Source organism: Gracilinanus agilis, chromosome 1 (genome assembly GCF_016433145.1).
Source record: "Gracilinanus agilis isolate LMUSP501 chromosome 1, AgileGrace, whole genome shotgun sequence".
Taxonomy (NCBI): domain Eukaryota; kingdom Metazoa; phylum Chordata; class Mammalia; order Didelphimorphia; family Didelphidae; genus Gracilinanus; species Gracilinanus agilis.
This window is the reverse complement of record NC_058130.1, coordinates 534,365,195-534,385,751: the sequence shown is the minus strand read 5'-3', so window position 1 is coordinate 534,385,751 and position 20,557 is coordinate 534,365,195.

Below are 20,557 nucleotides of genomic sequence, written 5' to 3'. Positions count from 1 at the left end.
AAATCTCTAATAATTAGAGAAATGCAAATCAAAACAACTCTGAGGTATCACCTAACACCTAGCAGATTGGCTAAAATGAAAGAAGGGGAGAGTAATGAATGTTGGGGGGATGTGGCAAAATTGGGACATTAATGCGTTGCTGGTGGAGCTGTGAACTGATCCAGCCATTCTGGCTGGCAATTTGGAATCATGCTAAAAGGGCTATAAAAGAATGCCTGCCCTTTGATCCAGCCATACCATTGCTGGGTTTGTACCCCAAAGAGACGCATGGGTCGGGGTGGACATGACTGAGGGTGTAGACTCGAAACTACCACACCAATGCAACTACCAACAATTTGGAAATTGGTCTTGTTCAAGGACACATGACAAAACTAGTGGAAACGCGCATCGGCCAAGGGTGGGGGGAATGCGGGGGGGGGGGTTGAAGGGGAAAGGTGGAGCATGAATCATGTAACCATGTTAAAAATGAATATTAATAAATGTTAAAAAAAAAAGTGACTAGACATCAGTTGGCAAGAGAGCTCTTGACCATCAGAGCTCCTAACCATGAAGCTCTTGACCATCAGAGCTTACTTGCTGTCTGTCTACCTTATGCCAAAAAAAAAAAAAAACAAAAAAAAAAAAAACAAAACCAATGCAGCCAAAATCAGAAGTGAAACAACAAATTGGGAAAAAATCTTTATAACAGAAAACTCTGATAGGGCTCTAATTACTCAAATATACAAGGATTTAAATTAATTGTATAAAAAATCAAGCCATTCCCCAATTGAAAAATGGGCAAGAGACATGAAAAGATACTTTTCAGATAAAGAAATCAAAATTATGAATAAGTGCATGAGAAAGTGTTTTAAATCTCTAATAATTATTGAAATGCAAATCAAAACGACTCTGAGGTATCACCTCACACCTAGGAGATTGGCTAAAATGAAAGATGGGGAGATTAATGAATGCTGGAGGGGATGTGGCAAAATTGGGACAGTAATGCATTGCTGGTGGAGTTGTGAACTGATCCAGCCATTCTGGCTGGCAATTTGGAATCATGCTCAAAGGGCTATAAAAGAATGCCTGCCCTTTGTTCCAGCCATACCATTGTTGAGGTTGTACCCCAAAGAGATCATAGATAAACAGACTTGTATGAAAATTTTTATAGCTTCACTTTTTATGGAGGCAAAAAACTTGAAAAAGAGGGTATGTCTTTCAATTGGGGAATGGCTGAACAAATTGTGGTATATGCTGTTGATGGAATACTATTGTGCTCAAAGGAATAATAAACTGGAGGAATTCCATGTGAACCACAAAGACCTCCAGGAACTGATGCAAAGTGAAAGGAGCAGAGCTAGAACATTAAACACAGAGACCACTGTGGTAAAATTTACCACTGTTGTAAAATCGAATGTAATGGACTTCTGTATTAGAAGCAGTGCAATGATCCAGGACAATTCTGAGGGATTTATGGAAAAGAATGCTACCCACATTCAGGGGAAGAACTGCAGGAGTGGAAACATAGAAGAAAAGCAGCTGCTTGAACACATGGGTTGAGGCAGATATGATTGGGGATTTTGAATAGAAACTACCACACCAATGCAATGATCAACAATTTGGAAATAGGTCTTGATCAATGACACATGTTAAAAACCAGTGGAAATGTGCATTGGCCAGGGGTGGGGGAAGGGCGAGGTGTGAAGGGAAAGTAGCAGCATGAATCATGTAACCATGTTAACTTTTCTGAAAAATGAATATTAGTAAATGTTAAAAAAAAGAGTCACGCAAGGAAGAATTCATACAATGGATGAAGAAAATGGTGGTGGTGGGGGGGACAATCTACACACACACACACACACACACACACACACACATACACACACACACACACATTACTCTCTCTGTCTCTTGTTTTAAGCCTATAAAACATTCAATTGTATTGAGCAAAATTGGTAATTCTATCTACTGCCTCATATTCTTTTCATTATTAATTAGAAATGATCATCATTTTTGATGGTTTTTCAGTGTTATTGAATTGAACATATAATGTCAAAGCTGAAAAGGAACTTAGACATTGGAAGGAGTCAAATGTCCCAACTTCCCCTTTTTTAAAAATTTCATGATTGAAATGATTTTTTTTTACCAATTTTGTATCTGAGAAGAGCGAGAATTCTCTGGTTTCCCATCAAGTATTCCATGTTATTTTATGGTTCTAGAAACTCCCAAATATTTTAAATATGCAATAAGATCTCTAAATAATATCTAACTTTGATGGAAATAAACATGAAATGTGTTTGTTCTTTTAGTTAAAATAAATGTCATCCTTATTATCCTGCTTTCATCTGCAATTGCCTTATCAAGCTATATAAATTAGTACAAAGATGAATTTAAATTTGATCAATTTCTATTTGTTAAAACATTCTGAATTATGAGATTTTGTTACAGTATATAAAATATTGATGGACTCATATTCCATGGACTCAGAAGGATGAAGAAATTCATGATGAAGAGACAAAAAATCTTCATTCATTGTCTTTATTACAGAGTTTGGGAGTGTTTAATGAGGCATATAACAGAATACAGATCATAGAATCTTAGAAACTTAGTTTCAACCAGGAATGATTCATAGAATTCATCTAATCTAGGAATTCTTAGCCTGGGGTAGGTAGACTTGTTTTTAAAAGCAAATTGCCACCTCCAGAGAGGAAAATAATGAAGTCTGAGTGCAGGTTGAAGCATAATTTTTTACCTTATTTTTCTTGCTTTTTTTTCAATGTGGTTAATATGGAAATGTGTTCTGCATGAGTTCACATCTATGATTGATATCATACTTTTTGCCTTTTCAATGTATAGGGGAGGGGATTTAAATAGGGAAAAAGTTTGGAACTCAAATTGTAGAAAATTAACATCAAATAAATAATATCTATTTTAAATTGTTAATCATATTTTGCTATAACTGTATTACTCTGTAATTTCATTCATATTTGTTGTTATGAGTTTAAATTATTGTGAGGGGTTCATGACTTCCAAAAGACTGCCAATGATGTCCATAATACAAATGTATTTAAGAACTCCTGTTCTAGTCTTACCATCTCATGTTTATAGATGAAAAAACTCAAGTCTAGAAAAATGGAGTGACATACCTAGTATCTGAGCTCACGGACTCTGAGTTCAAATGACAGAGATAGTCAATCTTCAAACCAGTTAGTCAATAAACATTTATGAAGTGCCTATAATATGTCACGTACTGTGTTAAGGGCTAAAGATAAAAAGAAAGGAAAATTATAGCCTTTGCTACAGAGGAGCTCACAAACTAATTGGGGAAGCAACATGCAAACAACTATGAGCAAACAAGCTGAATATAGGAATTAAGTGAGAATTAAGTAATGAAGAGCAGAGTTATTTAACAAATTGGAGTTGTCACCTTCCAAATTAACTTTAAACTTAAAAACTTAAAAATTTTAAAGATTTATCATAACTAAAAATAAAACAAATATGTTTTAATTCCCCAAGAAAGTGTGAAGCTAGAGGATTTTGGAAACTCCATCCTAGAACTTTTCCAGTTTCTATAATCCAATCTATAAAATCATTAAGGACAAAGACAATAGGTTTTAAAGGTGGAGCCTTTTTAAGTTGTGGAACATAGAAGTGATAGATGGACTCAATATACAATCCCCCAAAATGTTAGCCAAATGCTTGGAGATAATTGTACCCCAAGGCCTACCTCTAGTAGTCAAAAAGCACAAAAAAGGAATTGAAATATGGGACTAATGGCTCTTAATGGAGAGACATCTTGACACTATGAAAGAGGCAATGAAAATGACGCTTGTGACAGATGGAAATGATAGATTTCTTGACATTCTTATTTCTTTGTGATGTTGGAGTTTTAAGAGATAAAATGAACCAGTAAGTTTAAACTGAAAACTGGGCTAAATGTGAAAGATTCAGAGAGCTGATATTTAAAATGAAAACACACACATATGTATACAAACATATTTTTATGAATAACTTTTATAAAAATAAGTTTTATACTCCTACTTTTGAAAATATTTCAAGAAGGATAAAAAATTGCAAATAGGTTAAAAGGGGCTTTCTTTCCCACTGTTGCTAAAAAAATCACATCCAGAATAGCTTACTCTTCAGCTGGGAGTAAGTAACTTAGAAAAAAATTTGCCCTGCTTTTTTTTAAAGAAAAGCAAAACAAAAGAACAATAACAAAAACACATCATGCTGGCTTTAAAAAAACAAATTATTTTGTTTTCCTTTTCTGTGTTATTTTTCTTTATATCATGTTACATATTGATCATGACATTACTCATGTATTTGAAGATGAAAGTGTGGACAGTGTTAAAGTAGGGGGCATACTTAAAAAAGTGCAATAGACAGATCTTTAGAAAACTTTGTACTTGTGAAGACATTAATCCTTTAGTCTATATCCACCATAGATTGTACAAATTATAACAGCTGAATGCACAGTTGAGGAAATACAGATAGAATAGTATACTGGACTTTGGCACTCCTTCACAATGTCTTTGTGAATAGTATGAATAGAAAAATGGATTAAGATGTTATTGAATGGCCATGCATAAAGAATAGTACCAAATGAATTAACTTCAGTCTAAGGATACATTAATAAATGGTTTCAGGTATCTTACTTTATCCATTTTTGCCACTTTTGTCAGGCTATGTTTGGCTTAATTCATGACACCACCAATGGTGGGCTTGTCTTCCCATAGCATCTCCAATATTTACCATTTTCGTCATTTGCTGTATGTGAAAAGATCCTTATTCATGTATCATTTGACCTACATGGTCTCCAAGGTCTCCTCCAACTATGAGATTATGAATAATCTGAAGTAACATTAGTAGAGGAAATGGAATTGAAACTAATGACTGATAGTCTAGTTATTTTCAATAAATGTTTTCCCCTGGCTATAACTATGAGTGTACCAATGACAATAGATGTCTAACTTATGAATAACTCTATAGATATACTGATCAAAATACTTTTAGATTTAATATACAGCATGATTGTGCTCTAGGCTTGAAGTCAGAGAACCTAGGCTTGAGATGTGATGCCATCATTTCCTAGTTGTGAGCAACTCACTTATTTGTCCTGAGCTTCAAGTTCCTCCCATATGGGAAAGATGGAATTGGATTTGCACAAAAAAATTTCTCATAGTTCTTGTGAGGCAAACATTTTGTAAAATATAAATAATTGTACAAATGTGAACAATTATTGTTAATTCTGTTTAATTGGAAGAATTTCCTAAAGAGATATAACATATGGTAGCATATTTAGGGTTCTGAACTTTTGTATAATCACAAATGAGATAAATTGAATAAATTGGAATCTCTTATAATACTTATATTCTTGCTCTAGGTAACATTGAGGATTATTTTGGAGAAGATGCCAAATTTATAGTAAGTCTTCCTCTGCAATGCTTTTAAGACATTTGTAAAATTTTAGGGAAAATAAATCATTTATATAGAAACTAAAGGCTTCATTTTTGATGTCAATACTTTGTCATCACTTCTACTTTTTTCACTTTGATCTTTGTTATTTGCCGTGTATTGTTCCACATTTTGATAAGAAACTATCTTGTGGTTCTGTGGGTGACTATTCTTGGTTAAAAAAAACAAAACAAAACACAAAACTCTAACCAGGATATCTTTAGACCTTGAGAACAACTGGATCTTAAGAGAACAGATCTGTATAGCTTTTAATTTATTTTGAGGATAGATGATAACATGTTTGATATTTTGAGCAAGTTGACTTTACCATATAGAAATGAACAATCTATGTCAGTGTCAAGATAGTATCACAATCTTCTGATTAAGACATTAGTCTAAATGTAAACATGCTTTGGAAGAAAAGATTTCCCTCAGGTCTTTGGCCCCCAGATATATCCTTGGTTGAATGCCAAGGGATTTACTTCCTCTTCTCTACTCACCATTTTCCACTCATAGGCTTGAGAAAGGAAACCATTGAAAATTTGATTTGTTTGGATCAAAATTTCCATTAGGTAATCTTCCATGGTTTAAAAAATTGGGTAAATCTTTATGCAGATTTTTACTGTGTGAAATTAAGCAGATGATTTGGGGGTGGATGTTGAAGTTCTGTTTTATTAATTCTACATTATTAAAGAAGACAGAGGGCCACAGAAGCCAACACTGCTACAGAATTAGAGAGCTAGTGTAATTTGCTGATGGAAGAGGAGTTAATCAACAGTGAATGCCTTTAAGGCAGAGAAATTTAAAAAGTAGGGAGAAAAGAGCTTAAAGTTTGGAGTCATTCTCACTGAATGACAATATTCGGTATTCAGTATTTGGTAATCTGATAGATAGCTTATATATTCTTTTTAGTTTCATACCTACCTTCTTTCATTCAACAAATACATGTTAAGCTTGACAAAAATAGCCCTAATTAGTATTGAAATATTGATCAAGGAAGAAGAATAATAGAGTGGAAAAATTTAGATTTAGAGAAAGTATCAGATTACAAATCTTGATTCTATTACTCATTACCAATGTGATCTTGGATGAGTCACTGGAAATCCCTGAGGCTAAATCATCTCACTTAGAAAATGGAGATCCTCATAATATCTAATTCACAGGATTGGCTGAAATGACATGTGTAAAGATTGAATGAAACTTTATATATAATATGAATTACCTCACTAGTTTCTAAATAATATTTCTGCAGCATTGTAATGTTTCAATATGATTAGCTTTGTGCTTCTGTGTTGTGTGATATATTCATATGAGATTTCTATGTAGTTATAGGTATAGAAAGAGATGTAAATATATAAATATAGATATAGGTATAAATATAGATATCACAGAATTAAATGCTGTTTGGAGCTGATGATATTCAAATATAACAGAGATTTATTAAACATCTCCAGAAAGGCAGTTTCATAAAGTAGGTAGGAGGTATCATTAAAAGCAGGTAGGAGATGATATACAAACACATAAACACAGAATGGCTTGTGTTTTCACCTTCTCCTCTGACTTACTTCAGAACTTAGGTCAAATCCAAACTTCTGCAGGAAGTTTTTTACAATGTTGCTCTCCACCCTTCTCTAGTAGTGGTTTTATTTCTCTGAGATTATCGTGCATTTATACTGTATATGTCTTATAAGTACATTGTATTTTCTTGGTATCTCCTACAATAGAAGGCAAACTCTTGGTTTTGTTTGTTTATTTGTTTATCACCAGTGTTTATCACAGTTTCTTGTAGGTAGTGCCATGTAAATATTTGTTGACATATTACTTACATATATTCCTGCACATATATTATATGCCAACTGTGTGTAGGTTTATAGGTTTATATATACAATGTACATATATTTATATAAAGTGATGTACATAATGTAGATACATATAATCCATATATGCATTATACATGTATGTCTCAGGCTTGAGATTATATTTGTATATGTGTATAATTCTTAAATGTTTCAGTGTAACATACATGTGTATATAAATATACATACACATATGTAGATAGACAAATTGGCCTATAGCATTGAAATATATTATATAAGTGTATATATGTATATATGTGCATATACAACTATTAAAAGCTATATGACTATCTATATGTGCTATAGTTCTATAGACAGACAAGATAAGAGATGAATAGATGCCACATTGACATTCTAAAGGACTATATAACTATTGTACAGAACCTGATGAAGTAATTTAAATTTAGTAAATATTTATTATATCTAAAGAGGTAGCTGTGTACAGTAGAAAGAGAACTACTCTCATCCAGGATGATGTGAGTTCCAGTTCCATTTCTAACACATTTTGACTTTGTGTACCTGGAGAAGTCATTTAACTTCTTAAGTCTATAAATCAAAAAACAGGTCCTTACCTCTAAACCACATGGAATAAACCTTTATCTGCAAAATTGAAGTTCCACTCCTTATCATAATTGTATTATATGTAAAGAACTGTGTTAAGGACCAGGGATAAATTTCCATGGAATTGTGATCCAAATAATATGAGTACTACATATAGTAGCATAAATGGCAACATGTCAATGCCTTTTCATTCTATTGGACTCTTGTAAAGGCTCCTTAGAGGTCTGTCCACTGTGCTTGAGGTATTCTTCTAGATCTCTATGCAGTAGAAAACTGATATATTGATGAGGTATTGATGACAGATATATTATCATATTTAATTTCTGTCAGTTCAAATTTTTATGCCATCATACAGAATCTGCTTCTGCAATGTAGAAGGGCATCAACCATCCTCTATGATGGTGTCAAGGATATTTGGTAAGCATTTTTCCTCCATTTTATACTTTAATTGTTATTACTAATCAGACATAAAATGAAATCATTTCCTTTTTTGCTGTGAGAAATTGTGGAGGTAGAATTGAAAGGATATGAAAATTGATTAGTCATGTGAATGGACATAGGATCCTGAACGACTTGGAATATAGAGACATGATCAATAATAATAACCCAGTAACAAATGGGTGCATTTTGGAGGGTAATAAGTTCAATTTTGGACACTGTTAGTTTCAAATGTTGGTGGGAAATCCAGGCAAAGATGTCTAGGAAGCTGATGGAATTATATAGGCATGGAGATCCAGGAAAAGATAGGAGAGAGACATAAAGATTTTTGAGTTATCTACAAAGAGGTGATAACTGAAGTTACAGGAGTAGATACAATCATTAAGAGAAAACTATAGGACAAGAGTAGCATACAAGAGTCAGAACATCAGTGAACTCCTACGTTTAACAGGTGAGAGGAGGATAAGGATCCAGCTAGGAGATGAATTTCCTAAGTGAAGATATTTTGTTAAGAGCAAGGGATAGTCTAGTGTGTCAAATGTGGCAAAGATGCTGTGCAGTATGAAAACATAAAACAAGGTACATCAGGCTTAGTGTTTAATAATCTAACAGTGGCCATAGCAAGAGCTATTTTAGTAGAAGGGTAAGGAAGAACACAGAATTTAAAGTATTATAAGGTTAATGAATCTGGAGACAGTAGTAGAAAACTCCATAAAGAGCTTTCTCAGTGAAGGGGTGGAGAGAAATAAGGTTAAGGGTGGGGAAGAGACAGTAGTTACAGAAAAGCAGTCTTGTCCCTTTTTCTTTGAGCCTAGATTAAAAGAGCAAGGGATAGAGGTGAGGATGCTAATAATTTTAATTTATTTATTTATCAGTATTTTAAAAATTTTATTTATTTAATTTAGAATATTTTTCCATGGTGAGATGGCTCATGTTCTTTCCATCCCTGCCTCCTCCCCCTCCCCAGAGCCAATGAGCAATTCCACTGGGTTTTACATGTATCATAGTTCAAAACCTATTTCAGTATTATTAATATTTGCAATAGAGTGATCATTTAGAGTCTATATTCCCAATCATATCCCCATTGAAACATGTGATCAAGCAGGTGGTTTTCTTCTGTGTTTCTACTCCCACAGTTCTTTCTTTGGATGTGGATAGCATTCTTTCTCATAAGTCCCTCTAAATTGTCCTGGGTCATTGCATTGCTGCTAGTACAGAGGTCCATTACATATGATTGTACCACAGTGTATCAGTCTCTTTGTACAATATTCTCTGGGTTCTGCAACTTTCATTCTGCATCAATTCCAGTTCACATGGAATTCTGGAGGAGGACTTGAGACAGGGGTATCAATTAGGAGACTGCTATCATAGTGATGAAGGCATGAATGGCAGAGCTTGCTGTGTGGGTAGATAGAAGGGGTCATTGTCCATTTGGTGATACCCAAGACCTTGCACTACCCTTAGAGGTAAGTCTCAGCCAGCCCTGGAGAATTTAGGGATTACCCTGATCCTCATTCTCATTCTGATGTGGGGTATTCTGATTCTGGTAGGTGGTGTGGGGGAGGGGTAATCAGCTTGTTCTTTGAGAAGTATATTTTTGCCCCCTTATAGTGTGAAAATTCCCAAATACTGCCTACCTTTAAGGCTGTGACCATGGGAAATCCCCTTTACTCATCTGATTTTGATTTCTGTCCTTTTGAGAAGCTTTGTATTGTTTGGTTGGAAGGAGAATGAGAGAGTTCCTGCTATTCAGCAGCCATCTTAGCTCTGCCCTCCAAATCCTCTATTTAAAGAAGATAACCAGAACCACTCTCTTCATTATTTAGCAGTCTACTCTCTGGGCCATGTCTCCATCATACCCCATCCTATCAAGTACCTTCTCTTTTCCCCTCCTTTTCAGCTTTTCTTTGATGTGTGGATGTATTAGAATCCATTAGATTCAATTAGAATGTAAGTTCCTTGAAAGCAGGGACTATATTTTTGTGCACAATTTTTCTTCTAGTACTTATTATAGTGCCTTTCATATAGTAAGCACTTAATAAATGTTCATAGACTGGCTGACTGATGATTGTAGAATATATTCTTATTTAGGTATGTATTAGATTAAATGTCCCCTAAGATCCTCTCCAATTATAAGATTCTTATTGCTGCTATTTGGAGAAAATAAGACATTTGTGATGAAGGGTGAGAGTAAAGGTGGGAGAAAATATCAACTGGATAATCCTGGTTCATAGGGAGGTTCACAGAAATGTAGGCTGAAAGTAAGATAAGGGACCGGTTAGTCATAAGGGACTGGAATATATTAAGATAATAAAATGGAGAAGCTTGCTGACTTAAATAATCTCAAATCTCCATTTTGAATGTTGCTGATAACAATCTTTTATACACTAGTATTTCCAAAGTAAAGAGTTGCCTTTTATTTCTTGGATCATCTCATTATAATTAAATTGTAGAGGGAGGAGTGGAGTCATATAGAAACTTTAATAGTCAAGTACTCTAGAAGAAAAAGTATTCTTTATATTAAATATGTTTTAGAATATCTCTGAATGGAGAGAAGATTTGGCAAATCTTGGCAACTGGGTCTAACAGTTTAATTTAGGAAAACATATTCCTGATAGCCCAACATTTCAACTAAGTTATATATGAGAAACTAAGAGATAAGGAAAGTTTTCCCACTAACATATGTTAATAACTTCTCGGAAATTTAAAGTCTTGAAGAAATTATAGAGTACTAAAAGTTTGAGTGATTTCCTCAAAGTCATATTATCAAGATGTATTAGAAGCAGGCCTTGAACTCAGATCTTCCTGGCACTGAGGACAAATCTTTATCCACCATGCAACTACATCTCTCTAAAATTTGCATGGGAACAAACTCACAGTCCTGTTTCACTTTCTTGGTGACTGGGAAGTATGAGATCATCATTCATTATCCAGAACCTGTGCAAGTATGCCATCATTGAGCTTCATACAATACTGATGATCTCCAGGCAAGCAAATTTTGCCATGATATTCCAAAGGTCCTCACAACTGACTTCATTGTTGGATGCTTGTAACATCCTACTGGCACCAGGCCGGAAATTGAATCACTTCCATTTGAATTATCTTGTGAAGATTTTGAAAATCCCCTCATAAGGCAAGTTATCTGAAACTAAGATACTTCCTTGAGCTGAACTGCCAAGCATTCAAACTCTAATTCAGAGAGTCAAACTCTGATGGGCTGGTCATGTTGTTTGAATGCCAAATATTTGCCCAAGACTATCTTATGAAGAACTCATGCAAAGCAAGTGCTCACACAGAGGTCTAAAGAGGCAATATAAGACACTCTACAGGTCTCTTTGAAGAATTTTATCATGGGTCACACAAGCACAGAACAATCCTGCATGGCATGCCTGCATCAAAAATAACACTGTGCTTTCTGAGCAAAGTAGAATTAAAGTAACTCAAAATAATATGAGATATGAAAACTTAAAAGTATATCTAACTGAAATGTTTATATAGGCTATTGGGGCCCAATCTGTGGTATGGCCTTAACTAGCCAAAATCAGACATGCTATACATTGACCTCAAAAGAGTGTTGTCATTTTGGTTCTCTTAAAGTGTGAAGGACAACAAACAGTGAACTCCATCTCCAAATCTTATTACGCCAGTTGCAAAATTTTATAGATACAATGACTTCTATGAAAAGTTAGATGATAAAGAAGAAGTTGTGCCTGTGTCTGAGAATTTTGCACTTTCCTTCTCAATGGTCTGCAGGAGTTCATCTCCCTTGTTGATACTATCTGTTTCTAAGAGATCCCCATTAGAACACCTGTCTAAAATCATTGCCCTTGTTGTTTAGTCTTGCTATACTATGGATTGATGTAAGTGATCCACAGTCTTACTATAGAATAACGCTTCTTTCCCCTTACAGTGAGAATTAACGAATGCTATTTCCTTCAAGCTTGAATCAAGAAATTGTGCAGATGTGCCTGGTTCCCTTTCATTATTCCCCACACACTGTTTCCCTTCCCATAAATTCTCTCCTTTATTTCTATTATATCCTCCTCCATTTGCAACTCCTCCTCAGTCATTTCTTTGTAACTTTGTGTTACATCCACCAACCCATAATTTATAATTTCTTCTCTACCCATTTTGTCCTTCCTACTTTCCTCTGCCACATCATTGTCACTGTCCTTATCTGTCCTTGGAACAACTAAGGCTGCTTCCTTGATTCATAAGTTAGTACATGGTCTTTCTTCTTGGAACACATATTCCTCCATTTTTGATAAACTAGGGGAATTACTGAATTTAGCACAGTTATAGTCACAACATCTGGCCTTTATTTTGTTACTATATCTGGTGTTATCCCTGTTGTTATTGTTGTTATATTTAGAATTATATTAGATGTTTCTCTTGTTGTTGCTATTATTGTTATTGTTTCTATTTCCAAAATTTATCTGAGATTTAAACCTACAGTTTAAATTATTATTACGAATAATAATGCCCAAGTCTTGAACACAAGAGACAGCGCTTGACAGAGTTGTTATTATTGCCGGAGCATTGCCTAGGCCTGCTCTGGCTCCTCTAATTGCTGGATATTAGAGCCATATTCTTAATCTCCTCTATCTTCTTGCACTTTTGAGCTTCCTTTAGTTGTCTCTTCAGCTCTGCAATCTCTATTCTTTTCTGAGGCCTTTGATTGCTTAGGCTCACTATCGCTAGATTCATGGACATATGCAACAGTCTTTCTTAGTTCTTCAATGGGCATGGTCTCCCATTGTGGGTAATGTAACTTGAAATAAGCCTGGATGTGGTTTAGACTGCCCTTTATAAACTGCCTCCTGACATTCTGGATGTTATCCTCAGCTGCCATGTCCCTGAAACCTAGGATAGTTTTGCCTGCCTCTAAGAGCCTGTCCAGGGAGAGGCTTGGGTGCTCTTCTTTCCCTTGTCTTAATTTCTGGAAGGACCCTCATGCATTTGATCATCTTGCATGGAGCTTCATTGCTTCTGCTAAATCCTCTCTACACCTTTTGAGATAAGCCATGTTTGCATGTGAGAAGAGTTCCAAGTCCTGGTGTTATTCTGGCCACAAGGCAAGATTGGGGTTGCTTCTTGTCTCGGCTATAAATTTTGCCTTCTCACTAGGGGTATATAATTCTGATAAGAGCAGTTCCATGTCCTCGAATGTTGGATTATAAAGTCTCACAGCCTGTTTATATTCTTTTATAGACTTATGAGGGTTTGTGTAGAACTGAGGAAAACTCCTTTTTAAGATTTCCAAATCACCCTGAGAAAGGTTTGTAGCCCTTAACGTGTATAATGCCCAAGTCAGGTTGTACCTCTGTCCTATCAGTAATGGGAAGGATAGTTACAGGACCTGCTTCAGCCCCTGCAGCCTGTTGTTCTTCAGTGTTCTTATCTGTAGTGTGTTGTGTAATATCACCTCCCTTTTTTGGTGTGACTGAACTTTCAATAATCTCTAGCTGCATGATTATCTTTGCATCTAAATCCTTTCCTTCCCTGATTTGTTTATCTCGATTAAGGTCTTTATTTGCTTCACTAATTGCTCCAAAACCGGGTTTGTTATTTCTGTTCTTCAAAAGGTAAATGCCAGAAGTTTCCTCAACATCATCAGGGCCCCATAAAATGTTGCAGCTATGGCTATCCCCGATGGCACATATGCCAAAGCATCACCCACTGATATAGTTAACCACATGTAAGTATCATATATTTCAATCATTTGTTCGAAGAATTGGGGAACAGTTATCAGCCAAAAGGTAACACAAGCCTGCCAAATCCCATATATTAGCACCCCAGAGCACCCCAACATGACAATAGCTCTGTTGATGAAGCTGGCCATACTAATCACTTCCCACTCAGGTTCTGAAATAAAAATCCTAGGCTGGCTGGCCAAAACTGTTATGTTGATCTTAACAGAGATATTTGGGAAGCTGAAGCATTGGCCAGAAACTAGAAACCTGTGGGACACACTCCACCCCCGCCCACAGGCTTGCGTGAGAAGTGTGTGTGTGGGGGCAGGAACAGACTCAGAGCTCCTTTCTCCCCACTCCCAACAAGCAGTTAGAAATCATTTGGAAATGGAGACAGGACTGATGTCTTCTGGCAAGGCTCAGCAAGGCAATTTACTAATGATGTTGTCTTTCTCAACTTATTTCCTCACAGGCTTGACTGGACAAAATAGGAGAAGCTTGATGTCTAGTAGCTATCAGGGACAGAACGAGGATCTGACTTGTTGGGCTGGCAACTGAAAGGAACCAAGCTTTATGGAGGAAGTGAGTATTCCCAAAATAATAGCCAGGCACAGCTACCTCAAAGATGAAGTTTTACTGATAAAAGAGGCAGGGGAAGGAAGAGAAGGGGTTTAAAGGATTTGGATAAAATTTGGGAAGCCCTGAACTGTTAGGTAGAAACAGCCCCCTCCCCCGCAGGAGGGAGTGGCAGACTTTATAACTAGCTTGCCCTCAGAGACAATAATTGTCACTTCTAATATCTAAAATGACTAAATGGTAACTAAAATGCTATTGCAGGAAAGGTCTAATTCAGCTAACCAATCTAGGAGCAGTGAAGAACCAAAATGGATTTTCCCACAGGCCACCAAAGCTATCCTGAACTGAGCTCAGCAAACAGAGTGACCTGCTCACTTCAACCCTCAGGAATCAACTGACCCTAACTGTCCTAAACTGTTCTAACCTAGAATTCTCCAGGGGGGTGTCTGCTGGAATTCTGGGTGAGGCTTGACCCAGTATCTTGCAGGAATTCCACCCTGCCATTTTCCATGTTACATAGAATAATAAAATCTAGGGAAGAAAATTTTCCTTTAGAGGACAGAACTCAAATTGTTGACTTTAAATAAGCCCACAATGGGTTAATATATAACACATTTGAAATGAAACTCTAAATTTTAATGAAGCATTTGAGAGCATTTGTTTTGAAAGGGTGTGGATTTCTTTAAAACAACAAAACACATTTGAAATTTATTTATATAGTCATGTCAACTTAATAGCTAAAAATATTTTCTACTCGAATAATTTTTTGTATATCAAGGGTGATTTGAACACTATATGTTAATGATATTCTCACTGTATTAAATTATTGTCATGGAATGGAAATCTTGAGGACTTGCAAATTCTTCCATAGTTTTATGTAGATGATAATAAAGTTAATTTTAGAGATTTATCATTAGCTATTAACACTGAATTCAATTCAGACTTTACATCGCTTCATTAAATAGGTTAGTAAACTCAAAAATAAGTCTCAGTTATAAGACACTTTTAGGTCAATGGTGATGGACGTGATTTTAAAACTATTTTTATATGCCAAATTACTTTTTTAAAAGTCATTTCTTAAATCTATTTTACAAATTAGGCTAATAGTATGTTTATATTTACATTTTTAAGAGAAATGCTGACATTACCTCATATCTTATGTTTATCATGTTATCCATGTTACAATTTATTTATATTGCATTAGCATAAAGCAATTTGTTATAATGAAAAGAGGTCAATATACATTGGGTGGTGAGAGAAGTTAGATTCAAGAAGCCTAGATTTTATTTAGTACTTAGTGGTAAACATGATGGTAAACATGACACCACATGGCCAAAACTGAAATAAAATGAATTATATAGTTTGAAGTCAAAGTTCCTTATGGTCAGATCAAATAAGACTTGGAGTCGATTGTGGCTCAAATAAAAAGCTTCTTATTTATTGCAAAATTTAGATTTAAATTGAAAAAAGAGGGAAAACTCTCAGATCATATAAGCATGACTTGGATAACATCCTGTATGAATATTTAATGAAGGTGATGCAAAGATTTAAGGAGTTATATCTGGTATATGGAATGCCTGAAGAACTGTGAACAGACTTTCACAATAGTGTACAGGAGGAAATAAAAAACACAACAAAGAAAAAGAGGAACACGAAAGCAAAATGATAGTCTGATGAGGCTTTATAAATAGGTGAGGAAAGGAGGAAAGCAAAGGTAAAAGGAAAAGGGAAATATATAACCAACTAAATGCAGAATGCCTGTGTATAGCAAAGAAAAATAACGTTTTCTTAAATGAGCAGTGCAAAGTAATAGAAGAAAACAACAGAATGAGAAAGACAAGTGATTATTTCATGATAATTGGAGATATAAAGGGAATATTTCATGCTAAAATGGACATGATAAAAGAAAAATATGATAGGAAATTTAACAGAGACAGAGATTAAGAAATGGCAAGAATATACAGAAGACTATATATGTGTATATGTGAGCATCTAAACAAACAAACAAATAAATAAACATATATATGAAAGGTCTTAATATCCTTGATTTCACTTAACAATGATGTGGTTATTGATCTAGAGTCACAGATTCTGGAGAGTGACATCAAGCTGCTAATGATAAGACATGTGAAGGTGATCTACTTTCCAGCTGAACTATTTAAAATCTTAAAAGATTATGCTATTAGGATATTTCAATCAAATCAAATTGGAAAAGGTCAATTTTTGCTCAAATCCTAAAGAAGTGCAATACCAAAAAATGCTTGAACTATCAAACAATTGCATTTATTTCATTTGCAAGGAAGGTTATGCTTAAGATTTGGCAAGTTAGTCTTCAGTAATAGGCTAACCAAGACTTGCCAGAAGAGCAGGCTTGTTTAGAAAGAGACTGAAGAAGTAGAGACCAAATTGTCAACAGTTATTGGATTATAGAGAAAGTAAGGGAATTCCAGAAAAAACACCCTACTTTTGCTCCAATGACTATACCAAAGCCTTTGATATGTGCATTGCAACAAATTATAGGAAATCCTCTAAAAGAAGAGAGTACCAGGTCATTTTGTCTCCTGAGGAAATTATGTGGAGCAAAAAGCAATAATTAGAACTTTACAACTGGTTGGTTTAATATTGGAAAAGGAATATGACAAGGCTGTATATTGTCATTTTATTTAACTTATATGCATAGTGCATCGTGTGAAATGCCAGGCTGGAAAAGCTGGAATTAAGAATGCCAGGAGAAATACCATTATCTCAGATATGAGGATAAGACCACTGATGGTAGGAAGTGAAAAATTAAGAAGTCCCTTGATGAGGATGAAAGAGGAAAGTATAAAAACAATATTGAAGCTTAACATTAAAAAAAAAACCTCTCAAATTGTGGAATTTGGTTCTATTACATTGTGGCAGATAGAGGGGAAAGAAACAGTAGTAGTGTCAGATTTTATAGTCTTAGGCTCAAAAATCACTGCAGGTGGTGACTGCAGCCATGAAATTAAAATATATTTGCTTCTTGGAAGTATAGTTATGGCAAATATGAATAGCTTACTAAAAAGTAGAGACCTCACCTTGCTAGCAAAGTTCAATACAGTAAAAGCTATTGTTTTCCCAGTAGCAATGAATGGGTAAGTGTTGGACAGTACAGAAAGCTAAGCACTGTAGAATTGACACTTTTGAATTATGGCACTGGAGAAGTCTTTCAAGAGCAAAGAGATAAAAATCAATCAATACTTAAAGAAATTAACTTACTATTTATTGGAAGGACAAATATTGAAGCTGAAGCTTAAATACTTTGACCACATAATGAGAAGGCAGGACTCGTTGGAAAAAAATGTGTTATGCCAGAGACGATTAAAAGTGAAAGGAGAATGAGAAGGATAGATAAAGTCATGGAAACAAAGGATACGAGCTTGGACAGATTTTGAGAGATATGAGATGAAAGAAGAGTTGGGTGTGCTATAGTCTATGAGGTCACAAAGGGTCAGATATGACTAAATGACTGAACAATAGCAACTATAAATATGAATGAAAACTAGACCCTTTGAGGAAAAAGCTGCTTCTATTCTAAAATGAATACCAATAGCAGGTGTCATGAAATCATTCAGTAAAGGGTTAGAGAAATAAGAACTGACAGTGGTGATTGAATCCAATATGCCAAGAGGAACCAGGGAAATTATTTGTTGATATGACATTAACTATAAAGGAAGACTGCAATATTTCCAAAGTGTGTAGGGTATTAGAGAGCATTTCAACATATGGGCATAGCCTGGCAACAACTACTACTTCTAGTTACTTATGTGAAGAGAAATTATATTGTCAAAAATAATATGTTGCTTAAGATAATAAATTCTTGGGCAAAATCCTAAAGATCTTAAAGGGCACAGGTGGTGTTTTCATAACTACTGTTGATTGAAGGTAAAATTTTCAAAGGAGAAATTTAAATTAGAAAAGTGTACAGCTGGCTATGGAAATTATTTCTGAGATTAGGATTTGGATTTCAGAATCACAGTTTAAAATGTAAGGATAATGAACTCTTGGATAGTGTAAAAGATATGGGGCAACAGGGATATTAAAATAGAATCTAAATGGTTGTAGGTACACACACTGGGTTGAAGGAGAGATAGGACCAGGATAGGGAGACCAGAGTACACAGCTAAGCTGCTGCTAACTGACAAAAATGGCTGTTGGCCAACTGTCACCCAGCTCACCACTAGGCCAGAGTCTTTGAAACCAGCAGGCAAGGTAAAAGTTTTAACAGTTTTAATTATGTTTAACTTATAAAGGTGGGATAAGGAATTCTACACTAAAACCTAAAAAGGCAAAACTATAGGGCAAGGAGATGACTTGTCTATTGTAATTTTAGTGACCTAAACAGACAGGGCCAAAGGAGCAGTGCAGGAGTCACTGGGAGGGCTGCTTCAAACCTGGTTCCAGTCAGGTTTGACCAGCACAGCTAAAGGGCTGAGGGTGGCTTTGAGGGTTCTCATGGTTATCCACAGATGATCACAGGAATGCCAAAAGCCAAGGTGGTCCAAGGTATCCAAGGAGAGAGAGTGTGCTTGAGATGCTGTCCACCAGATCCCAAGCTCTTGGTGCTGCTCTGTGGGTCTTGTCCACTTGTTAGATGCCACCACCACTCAGGATCCCAGGGAATTAGGAAGCAGGTCTGAGATTTCCCAGGGCTAGTAACAGTTTGTGCCAACCACTAATGGAGTCTCTCTCAGAGCACAAGCAACTTCTTGCTCCTTCATTGCATCTTGGAATGCTCCAGTCCTTCTTGCTAGGTCCAACCTTAATACCTAATTAATTACTAACTAATCTTCCTCACAACAATAGACATGGACTATACCTAAAATAAACTGTTAAAATATATGTAATTCCCAAGATTCTTATTAATTTCATCAAGAAAATTTTAAACTCAAAAGGAAAAGGAAGGAAGAAAACTATTTACTGTTATCTTCTAGACAGTAGAAGATAGTTGTTTTGACATAGTAAAAAGAAAAAAAAAGTAGAAGACAGTTAATTGGAAACATAGTTTAAGAATGTAATGAACAATAAATCTGGAGTCTATGTACAAATGCATACAGTTTGAATCATATACAAAATAAATTAGACATTTTAACACAAGGCCGCAAACTGAACATAGATTATCACTATGCCTGGTTGAAAAAGAATTCAGAGAGAAATGGCTTTAGAAGGCTATGCATGATTCAAAAAGAATAGAATAAATATGTCTGTGTAGTGGTTGGGGGTGAAAAAAGAAATTAATATTAGCAGATAAACTCATGAGAAAAATTCTTATGCACAGCAAATGGTAAGCATCATGAAGATCATTTGGGTGAAAATTTTCAAAGGGAGAAATAGAAGCATTGTTTTCCTATAAGTATGCTACAGATTACCTAAATAGAATGAGAAAGTAGATGAGGCATTATAGAAAAATATTACAATGTTTTCACAGAGATCTTATATTTTAATGATATAGGACTTCATTTAACCACACATCTGTAGGAGGTTCCCCCCCAGCTAAATTCAAATTATGACTTTTATATCCCTTAAAATGACTGAGTAGAAACAAGGAAAGCTTCAATGTCTCTGAGAATTCTTCGCAACTTACCTTAAAATAATTCTTCAAAATGAATAATGGAGTGACAGAACCAATAAGGGGATGGAATGAGGCAACTTAACCAACAGAAAACAATTTGAAAGTCGACAGAGAGGGTCTGGTTCCCTTATGTGGGAGGAGCAAGGTTATATGACCCACAACAAGGCCATACAACCTGCAGCAAGGTCCCCAAAAAGACTATTGGTGCAAACCAACAATAAGCCTTGCCACACAACTATTGCTCCAGGTTCTGAATTTGGGACTAAGTCAACTTTGTGTCTCCAAGATCATGCTTAAGCTAACAATTGAGCACCTCCACATTCATCTCTTGAGGTTCCAAACCCTAGTGCAAGCATGCTGTGAGACCACAAAACTGAGTGAAAACTAATCTGCTGTGTATCTGG